At 35.2% G+C, this 10986-nt stretch overlaps 1 long non-coding RNA gene across 1 annotated transcript; it reads right to left on the bottom strand.

Moving 5' to 3' along the window:
• Window positions 1-1495: 1495 nt before the first annotated feature.
• LOC141457224 (uncharacterized) lies at window positions 1496-2597 on the bottom strand. Its single transcript, XR_012460274.1, has 3 exons — window positions 2355-2597; window positions 1807-1923; window positions 1496-1589 (listed from the first exon to the last, which is right to left on the bottom strand). It is a non-coding gene; the product is annotated as an uncharacterized lncRNA (long non-coding RNA).
• Between the last annotated feature and the right edge of the window lie 8389 nt (window positions 2598-10986).

Genomic DNA, 10986 nt, shown 5'->3' with positions numbered 1-10986 from the left:
TTATCGGGATGGCACTGTCAGGCGAGATATGATTGTGCTAGTACCAACGAATTTATATTTCTAAAAACTGGATTATACTAGATGACGAGATCGCCTACGTTTTTTGAAATCAAATTGTTCTTAAAATGATTCTAATAAACTGGAAAGAGAACGCTATAGTAAATTTGGACTCAGAGCTTTCTAAATATAGACAGCACATATTTTTAGCAAGTAAGCCTCACGGCATTAAGTTAAAAGACATCTTTCTATTTTCGTAAAGATCCAACATCCATTTCATAACAAATTTTGGGCAGCCAATCATTAGCTGCCATCATCCCAAAAATTGTTGAAAAATTCTTAATTTAAGGTGAACTCTTTCTGCCTCTAAACCGAATATAACAATCAGATGTAGAACGTGGGAGGTGAAGTAGAGATTTTAAAAACTTAATTAGTACCCTCACAAGAAATATTTAGTGGAGCATCCGAATCTTATTCACAAAACCACTCTTCTTTTAAGTCATTTTCATAATTGGCTTCGAACTGGCTGAAATTCTTCAATATCTGTTGTATTATCTCATCGATGTATCGATGCATTTTACTGGCCTTAAAGCTCAGATACAATTCCTTATCTGTGAATTACGTAAACAACGTTATAACCAAACTGATAGTAGAAAAGAGCGCAGAACGCGCATGCGCCTTAGACGAAACCATCTAGCCTATCACTGGGTAAGTAAGAATTTTCGTTAGGGTAAAGTCGGGTGAAATGGCCACCATTTTATTTGGAGGGTGCCTGCAAAATTTTGGTTAGGGCTAGGCTTACTTTATTATTATTTTTTTGTAACCTCATACGCTCACAAATTTAAGATAAGGAAAAAATTTTAGAAAAAATACTAAGGGAAACATTTTTTTATTCTTACAAAAAAAAAATAGCAATTGGCCCTCTATCCCCACTGGGCTGGGTGAGTTGGCCAATGTAACTTGGGAGAGGTGGCCACATATTGTAAATGAAATTGCGCTAGTAAAACGTAAAAATAACAGAAAAAAATGAATGGTTACTTAATATTTACTTATTATTCTTCTTTTTAAATGCGCTTTTACTACAATTTTGGCAAGCGTATGCAAAAGAGGAGCAATTTTCGTGGAACCACTTCCGGCATATTATGCATTCCTACCAATCTTTTTTTTCTGGTCTTGTTGTAGCTTTCCCCATATCCTGTACATTCAGTTTCATCGATTTCTAAAATGGCATCACTTTCCTCTTCAAATTCGATTCCTGTTTCGTCCTCTTCATCGGAACTTGGGAAAGATGAGCTTTTTCTTTTTTGGAAAATCCTTTCTTTCAGAATTGTCTCTTTGGGGATGGTATTTCTTGTTGGTTTGGATTTCTTGGCTACTCTGTTTTTCACAACAGCAATGTGCTCGGAAGAAGTTAATAAAGTAGCAACGGACTTGGCTCGTTTTCTTGCAGAGACGACAATTTAGGTGTGGGGTTAATACGATCTCAAATTTTCTGCCGTTTAATTTCCGTTATTTCCGTTTGAGCGTTGTTAGTGTTCTGTCTTTTATACTGAGTTGGCATTTTTCTGCAGTGAATTGGAAACTGAGCCAAACTATAAAAAAAAGAAAAAAAAAGTAAAAGTAATTGGCCATCTATCCCTACTGTTATTTACCTAATATGTAGAAAACCACGCTAAAATTTCGACACATACTCGTACATTCACTGCAGCACGCAGTATGTAACTATCATAAAATTTTTTGTTGAGGCGATAATATTTTTATTCTCTGAGTTAATTAATAACGCTTTGACGCAGACCAAAATATACTCACTGTAGTCAGACATGAACGTTCATCACTGGAGAGGTCACGCAGCGCCGTCGGTCGACATTTCGGTTAAATTTCGTATGTTGGCCATCTCTCACGATTGGCCATCTCACCCGACTTTACCTACAAAAACAAAATTGTTTCTGCCAGTTCAGCTGCTGTCTTCGTAGTGTTAATTGAAACAATGATATGATTTGGGAAATTAACTTCAGTAAACTGCATATTGTAAAAGTAAGATTAAAAATATCTTAAGGGATTAGCTATGAGGTTAGCATACTGGACTCCCACGCGGAGGTCCCGGGTTCGAATCCAGCAGCTGACCCTTAGATTTTCTCTTCCTAGGAGCTTCTTACAGCTCACTGTCCGGTGATGGACAGTGTTGTCTGTAACGAGAGAACACTGTCCGGAGGCCGGCAGTGCACTGAAAAAAGCTCCGGGCGCCAATAACCTAAGATGTTGACGCGCCTTAAATCATAAACAAAAAAAAAAAAAAAAAAAATATCTCAAATATTTGGGTAAAAACAATTCTATCTCAAGATATTAAAAAAATTTACCAAAAAAATAAAGCAGCAACCTGGAGGGCGTGTTTCCAACCATCTGAAGAGGTCCCTTCTCTATTCGAAAGCACCCGAGATCCCGGCCTACAACACTAAGGACCGGTTCGCCTTTGCGCGCGATAATTTATCCCAACAGGAAATCCTTGAATATATTATAAAAATATATATATATTTTTTTTAGTGAGTTTGTCGACCCATTAATTCTGTAATTTTTCAGACGTGTAGACTGTTCAAGCCGAAGAAATGCAAATCTGTCTCTTACTATCTCTCACTATTAGTCGCTCTCCCTTTATCAGCTTCTCTTGCCTTCCCTTTTTTCTTGATGGTTGATGGTTAAGTAGGAAGGAGATGTAGAGAAGTTCACAGTAAATTGAACTTAATCACACACTAAACTTTACCACACTAAATCAAAATGTACTTCACTTGGGAGACAATACTCTCTATAAACAGTTTTTAAACCTATACTTATCAAAAAGTTATTATATTTGATTTGTTTCTTATAGGGTTTTTGCCCCTGTTATAAGGTCTATTTATTAACCTGAAAAAATAAAATAAATAAATAAAAATTGACAGTAAAAAGCAGAAACTAAAAATAACATGTAAACAAATAAATCAAGCTAATTCCTAACTTAGTTGAAGTAATTCGCAAATTAATGGGGAATATTTCCTAATATTTTTAATCCTTTTAATAATAGATTGATAAAGTCTTTTATTTAGATATTCTTACCGTAATCATCAAGAAGTCTTGCGAACGAGGTACATCAACATAATGTGATGGTTGCTTTTATTTGACGATAAAACAAATTTATTCTGATTCACCCACAACCATTTCATTACACTACATTTTTTTTTAAATCTTCAATTATTATTATTTTTGTTCTTTGCATCACAAATAACATTTTTTTTGCAGTCAGAGACCTCCCAAAACGTGTATTTCTGGTGGAAAATTAATATTGAAAACCGTTCACGAATAGATAAAATTGTAACTTTGATCTCAAATATCTCGACAAATATAAGGGATATCGAAACAGCGTCATTTTTCACAATTTTTTATGTAATTTTCATAATCATCGTCAAAACCAGTGGTTCTTATGAAACCCCGATCAGTTTTTTGGCCGTAACTCCGCCAAAAATGAAGATGCAGGATCGGGGGTGGAAAATTTGAAAACTTGATTTAAAAAAAACATATAGTTTATTTAATGGGTTTTTCCGGATTTCCGCTTTCCTAAAAAGTTATTAGCGATTGGTACGTTTTAAATGGATCACCCTGTACATAAATTACAAACTATATTAATCTTAATCAATAATTACCAAATAAAGACATACGCTTGATACGAAACCATCAGCAGGGTTGCTAGCTAGCAAATTCAAAGTAAATGTTCTTTAAAACTATACAAATAATAAAATAAATAAATAAAATGAAATAAACTAACCAAAGCATTTTTATTTTAAATAAAATAAATTCTTTGATTGCACTGATAAATTATTTATCTTTTCATATCTTAATATCCAAAAATGATTAGTGTAATTCAATCACCAATTAGATACTACATTAACTCTTGTTGAGACAATATACTTTTGTTTAAAAACTTTAAATGGAGATCTTAATAAGCAGAGCACTTACAAATAAAATGGATATTTTCTGCTTCTTCCCTATTGCATAGAGAACAATTTTTCGTTTCTTTAATATTATGTTTTTAATAAAGCTCTTGTGTACAAAGTGACGAAGAACATCTGTATTTTATGAATTTTGTCAAATGAATCATGTCAACAAAAACAATAAAATAACAGTTCGATCATTTAATCTAAGTAACTTGCATTATTTATAGTTGTGAAACTCGTCGCTGGTGACGTAAAACGTCATACTTTATTGTTATTATAAGTAATAAAATATTAATTTTTCAATAATAAAGGTGCGACAAGAACTTTAATTATTCACGGCGCCTGTGCAGCTTTAACAAACAACATTAATTGTATTTAGGCGTCACATGTTTATAGCTTTGAAATTGTTTTAAAGAAACTTATTTAGACCTTCAGAGTCGTTGAGATTCCAAATTTCTCATATTATGTGGTTATTTCCTTCGTAGAGCACCACTGCTAAGTGGTTTAAATAAATCATGCTAATCCAAGGTTAATGTGTGGTGTCTAAGTTGGTTTCTTAATCATTTACTTGAAGTTCACTTTTGTACAAAACTCCTTCTGTTTTCGTATGGTAAACTTCCTTAGCTCTTCAGCTCTTAGAAAGTGGATGACTTGATCAAAACAAATTTAAAAACCCACATTTCCGGTTCATTGTTTATATCTTCAAACGTTGGATGTAGCTGTGGAAGTATTCCGTTTCCCAAATGCCCAAGAAGATAGTTGTACCATTTCTTTAAAAGGTCTAGTAAATATAGCATCCACTATTTACACTAGTTGTCTTTGCGAAATGATCTCCTCTGGTACACTTCGTTGGCCCGGAGCCCTCCTCTGGGGTTTCGAAATGTGTTAAGTCTGCGGCCATTAACTTATGGGTGCAGAGTAGGGCTCAAGATTGGTGGCTTGCCACCACTGGGCTAAGACAGGCGAAGGAGTTCATTAGAGGCTATTCGCCGAGGCTGACTGCAGAATTAATCCGTCAAGGCCGTGAGGCTTAAGGATAATTGTAGGCCTATTAACCGGCACTGCAGGCCCAGAAAACACATGCATCGCTTGGGCCTGACAGATGACAGCCTTTGTAGGTTCTGTCAGGGAGAAGAGGAAACGGCACTGCACGTGTTTTGTCAGTGTGAGGGGCTTGTATGGCTAAGGATGTTACTTCTCGGGGAGGAAAAATCAAGGCCTGAGAGTTTTACCCAGGAGCCACTCTCCAGAATTAAGAGTCTGATTAAGCGAACGGGTCTGGAGGGTGAGCTCTAAAATCGGGGAGCCACAGTAGATCCATAAGGGGTCGCGGTGGCGTAGGCCTTGAGGCCGCTCTAATTTAATCTATTCTATCTACTCATTTTTAGCCGCAGTCTCTCCTCAGGATCTGAGCCCACCTTACCTGTGGAGATATTTTTATGAACTTATTTTGGTCTCATAAAAAGATATAAGAACCGATTCTGTCAGCAAGGACACTTCGCCATAGTTCGGGTCAAGCGCGTCGAACCCAAGTTACTGGCGAGTCCGCTGGAAGATGTGCCATATGTCTTGACCAGTAAAGGCTATTGGAATGAACCACGAAGTACGAGTAACTAATCTCCCCCAGCTAAAAAATGGTAAGGGTCCCAGTAGTGGAGGAAAGAGATCCCTCCGTAACAGACGGCAGGTCTTCGTTAGTATGACTTGCACAATGCAGAATACCTTCTTAGTGACCTACAATGGGGAGAAATAATCTGCTTAATGGTCTTAATTTATTATTAAATAATAATAAATAATAAATGAAATTTTATTTTACAGACTTGTTTTGCATAATATTAGGCGAATGTGTACGTGCAATATTAAAAACGAAGTAAAGGATGTGAAAAGGAAGTTCTCCTAATTTCATTTTATGCATCGATTTCCTGTTTCGCCATCTGCAAATGTTTATTTATAACAACTGTTTCTTTTAGTAATAACTTCCGTTATACTTAAACAAAGAGGAAATGGAATATTAAACTTCCTAATTTATAGTTATTAGTAAGGTTATGTACAATTTCTACTCATTTGATTGACTTTTTTCTCTTGCTTTCATTTTATTCTGGTATGTGAATTAATTTGCAAAATTTCTGAGGATCATTATTATGACTTCTAGAGTTCCAGTCATTTACATTAATTTTATTTTTTTTCAACTTTGAAAATATAATAACTTGAAAAAGGAGGGAGATTAATAATAATAATAATAATAAACTTCTGTTATACATACAAACGCACATGACAGCGACATCAACCAGTAGATAGCGTAAAGGAGAGGGATATGTGGGACAAGAGGAGAGCGCGGGTTTAATAATTGGGTAATAATGACGGCAGCCGGTGGCCACGCCTTCCTTCAGAGTTCCTGGCTGCTCTAACCTACAATTATATAGCCAAGGAGTTTAGCCAGGATTACTGGGGCGGACACCTAGCAACATGGACACCATCCTGTAACATACATACGAGCAGTTTTACAACAACACTTTGAAAAAAAGAAAGAAAAAAAAAAAACTACATTAACAAGAACAGTAGAAGTAGGAAGGAGGTGGAGATTTGGATAAAGATGAGGGAAATTAGATTTAAAGTGGTGAGGGAAGACAAGCAACAGCCCAAATTATATCTTTGAGAGGGATCTTTTAAGTTTGGCAGTTGGTTTTTGACGCTGGCCAAACTTCCACACAGCTGAGGCTGTCCGTCCATGTGAACAATCCAGTCTACCAGTATTATTGGCGCGCCCATTTGAAATTAACACACAGATCTTGTTTTACTTTACTTCAGGGCATTCCCAGCTTTAAGCTACTTTTTTATTTTTTATTTTAAAGAATTTAAAGAAATATAAATTGCAATATCTGGTGCGTGATAACGGTAAAGACTAGTTTTACAAAAATTTGCATAGAATTTTTAACCAATGATATATAATAATATAATCAAAATGTTCTATATACATGGAGGCATAAATGATAAATAATTATCTTGCCACAAGAACAAGAAAAGTAATGTTTAATATGTCAGATTTGTTTGAGCATGTAAGTAGTAAGGCTTGCTACTAATGGAACAGTCTAGTTTCCACAGAATTTGTGGCTAACCCTCTTTGGTTTCTGCGCTTCCATATTGCAGCTATCCCCCACCCACCAGTTGAAAGCAAAGGCTTTCATGATTGGACAGTATTATTGCCGGGAATGTGAGGCCAAAAGTGGCTCCGCAATTACGTCATTCACGATCCGGAAAACTAAGAATTAAAAAAAAAAAGAATCGGAGTGATTGAAGAAAATGGGATTACTCAGTGGTTAGTGCACTGAACTCCCATGCAGTTGATGCAGTTCAAGTTGCAGATCGAGTTTGTGCAACATTTTTAACCCCAAAAGGGTTATCTTTGGCTGTGGATTCAGTAGATATACACGTCAAACCAAATCTCTATTTCGGTGCGTTCGACGTGTATACACGTTGTGAGAAATTAACTACAAAAACACGAAATTTTAATAAAATACAATAAGAATATTGTTTGGTGGGATGTTTCCTTTATCTTACCAATAGAACTACCAAGTATTTTATACGGAGTGGGTGGTGGAGTCAGCCAAATAATAAGTGGTTGGCACATGTTTGGTCTCCGCATTAGAGATTGGGGAATTACGCACACAAATAGAAGCTCTCAACCCTTGTGCAATGCCGTTTTTAACTTAGATAGAGATTCAAACCTCAGTAGGAGCATGATTTCATTTTGCACAGAATTCAAAGCTCTTGCGTCTCTAGTTAACTACAGCAATGCATAAGTGAAGCGGTGCAAGATTTTTGAAAGAGCACAGAATGCTCTGTAATCTCAAGCCCTAAAGAGATTGCAGAAAAAGTGCTTGCAGTGACTATTATGACGTTGTAAACTTTTAGTTGTTTTGCCCTGCGTTCGACGTGTATACCACGTCATTGTCTGATTTTAATTCCGCATACTGTGGTTTTTTTTAAAAAACTAAATTCCACTCTTAACTGGTTAAGAATAATCCATTAAAAATAACTGGGTTAAGTGATAACTATCTTTGCTTTTGTCACTCAATACCTTCCAAGCAGAAAGCAATTCATTTTTATTTTAACTTAGAATTTCTTGTTTTTTGTAAAATGCTTGGAAGCATCCATAACTTTTTAAGTATTGTATGGAAAGAGAGAACATTACCCACCCAGAGTCCGATGATGCCCTAAAAAATGCTTTGAATTAAAAAACAAAAAAAATGCTTGTATCAATTTAGTTTGTCTTTGCAACTGCTAATTATTGTGCTTTCAATGCAATCACGCAATCCTATCTGAAAGATTCAGAAACTAAATGTAAATTGCATCTATTGTTGCATCAATGACAGCTGTCTTAACAAACTTCAGACGATTTTAATGATGAAAAGAATTTTCTCTTATTTAAAAATCGTTCTAAATTAATGATAGACACAAAGTTTTAAGTTAAAATTGCATTATACATTTTTTTTAAAAGAAATTTAATAATAAATAAAAATAAAATAAAAAAGAAATTATTATAAAAAGAGAGTAACTGATTTAAATAAATTATAAATGAGCCGCCGTTCACTGCATTAATCTATTAAATCCACTTTTTGAAATATCTTAAATCTAAGGGTCAAAGCACTTGGTTCAGGTGGTAGCTTTGATATTTATGTTAATTTTCCCAAATAATAAAGATTAACACCATTAAACGGGAACATTTTTTTGGCTATTAAATAATAAATAATTTATTTTAGAAGCAATTTTGATTAAATGTAAATCGTTGCAATTACAACTCAAATTCAGAGGCTTGCGCTAAGTGATAATGGTAAATTTATTTGAATTTATATTATAAACAAATTTTTTTTAAATCTTTTATTGAAATTTACAACTGCAACGATAGTTGCAACAACCAAATATGGTACCTGATAACAAAAAATACGTGAAAATCATGAATGGAGAAGGCACCCAGTGGTGTCACTCCAGTAACGTGCTTTGCTCTCACGATAAGAGTAGATCACGAGGCCATCTTCTCTTCAATCTCCTTAGGGGATTACCTGGTAATGTGGAGGAAGATACGTGTTCTATGAGAGGATGAGCTGTTGTAGAGGAGTGAAATTTGAGAAAACGAGTGTTCAAACGAGTGCAAGATCTGTAATGAAAGGGATTTTGAAGTCATTATGGATGGTGAGGTTAGATACATAAACAGAATTGAAAAAAAAAAAAAATGCACATTATTTCATTGCATTTCTCCATTTTTTTGTTTCATGGTGCCAATCGAGTTGTGCAGTGAAACGGCTCATATATAGATACACTTGAGGTTTTAAATAAGTTTTTAATTTAGTATCTGACCGCAGGCCGCATACAAATTTAGCTGGGAGCTTCTTACTTACTATTCATTGATCTGTGATGTATTACCATCGTGTTCACGAAGTACAAAGTACCAACCTGGACACTTTAGAATTTACTCTTCCAAATACAAGTAAACTCTTCAATTGAAAATATTTTAATTGGAATTTCCCTGAAACATTTGGAAGATGGAAACAAGACAGAGATATTAAATAGAAATTAAGTGAAATACTTCGTTGATCTTAGGGCTAAAAAACCTCGGAGTGGTCAAATAAGAATAATAATAGGATTAGTAACTTAAAATATAAAAGAAAATGTAAATTAAATCTCAGGTAAGAAGCTGATCTAGCGTATGTCTAGACCTTTGTGTTTGGAGCTTCAGGCAAACACCCGGCACAAGAAGTCTTCTTGTACTTGGACGGTACTTGCTTTTTAAAAACTGTTAGCAGACATTGACCTCTCTCTCAACAAAAAGAAAAAGTGATATTGATGCATAAATTATCTCACTATTTACTCTTTATTAATATTATTCTATAATAAGGGCTCAAGATTGTAAAACGGAATGAAACCATAAAACAACAAAAAATTGAACAGTACGATTCGCAGGAATACCGATATACCACAAATGTTTGTTTTAATTCGTTTTCAAAATTCCAAGTCCAGTTTCGGCTCTCTCGGAAAATCATTAATTGGAACTTCCAAATGAATAAGTAGCTGAAGAAGGTCCATGCAAGATTATTTAAATTGCAACCGTTGATAATCTTAAAAGCTGCATCAAAAGCAAAATGTTCGGCACTCTATTATAAAAGTTTCCTCAGACATTCGGAAATGAGGTACAGAAGAGAGTCTAATTTTTTTTAAAATTTATTTGTTAAGTTACACCAGCGCTGAATACGCTATAAGTAACAATGACAATAACTGACACCACTACAAACTCACTAATTGAGGAGAGAAGTTACCCAGTGATAACACGCCTTATGTCGTCTCCAGGATTAGCTACTCTCTTCAGAAGAGAGAAAATGGCGAGGCCACTGGTGTTTTAATCGCCTGGGAGGATGATCTGGATGGTGATGAGATGATAAATGGCGGACAAGAGGATTGGAATGAGAGTGATGAAAGTTCTGATGAAAATTTTTGTAGCGAGTTCGTGCAACCTGAGCTACAAACGAAATTTCCAGGTCAGTGTGGATGGTTAGATTTGCAACGTAAAATGGAGCCGTTAACGATAGTACGGAGAATTTTAGACTGAAGAGATTGAATTCGTTGAAGATTGGAGCGTTTCGTTGAACCCCACAGTTCAATACCGTACGTCCAGATAGGTTTCCGTATAGAATTGTAAATCAGTCGTTTTTTATTAAGTGAAAGATTTGAAAGAGTTGGTCTAGTAGTCTTTAAAGAAGTCGATAACGCCTGATAACTTCAGTTCGTCTAAAAATTTAAAATCCAAAAAATATACGTAGTAGTCCCAAAACAAATCCATGGTTTCAAAGGAAAACTCCAACTATGATCAAGGATTTGAACTATGAAAAATTCCATGGCTATTTTGAAGGTCTGATCTGGAGCTCAGAGCTTCCTTCAACTTAAGAAGACCTTGCGGACCAACTCCGGCTTGGCTAAGTCTGACCCAAGACATAGTTCTGAGAGATGTAACTGTATTGTTGTAAATGGTGATTTT

Source organism: Rhodnius prolixus, unplaced genomic scaffold, assembly GCF_049639745.1.
Source record: "Rhodnius prolixus isolate KJV_2025 unplaced genomic scaffold, Rpr scaffold_10, whole genome shotgun sequence".
Taxonomy (NCBI): Eukaryota; Metazoa; Arthropoda; class Insecta; order Hemiptera; family Reduviidae; genus Rhodnius; species Rhodnius prolixus.
The sequence above is the reverse complement of the archived record's forward strand: the minus strand, read 5'-3'. Positions and strand labels throughout refer to the sequence as shown.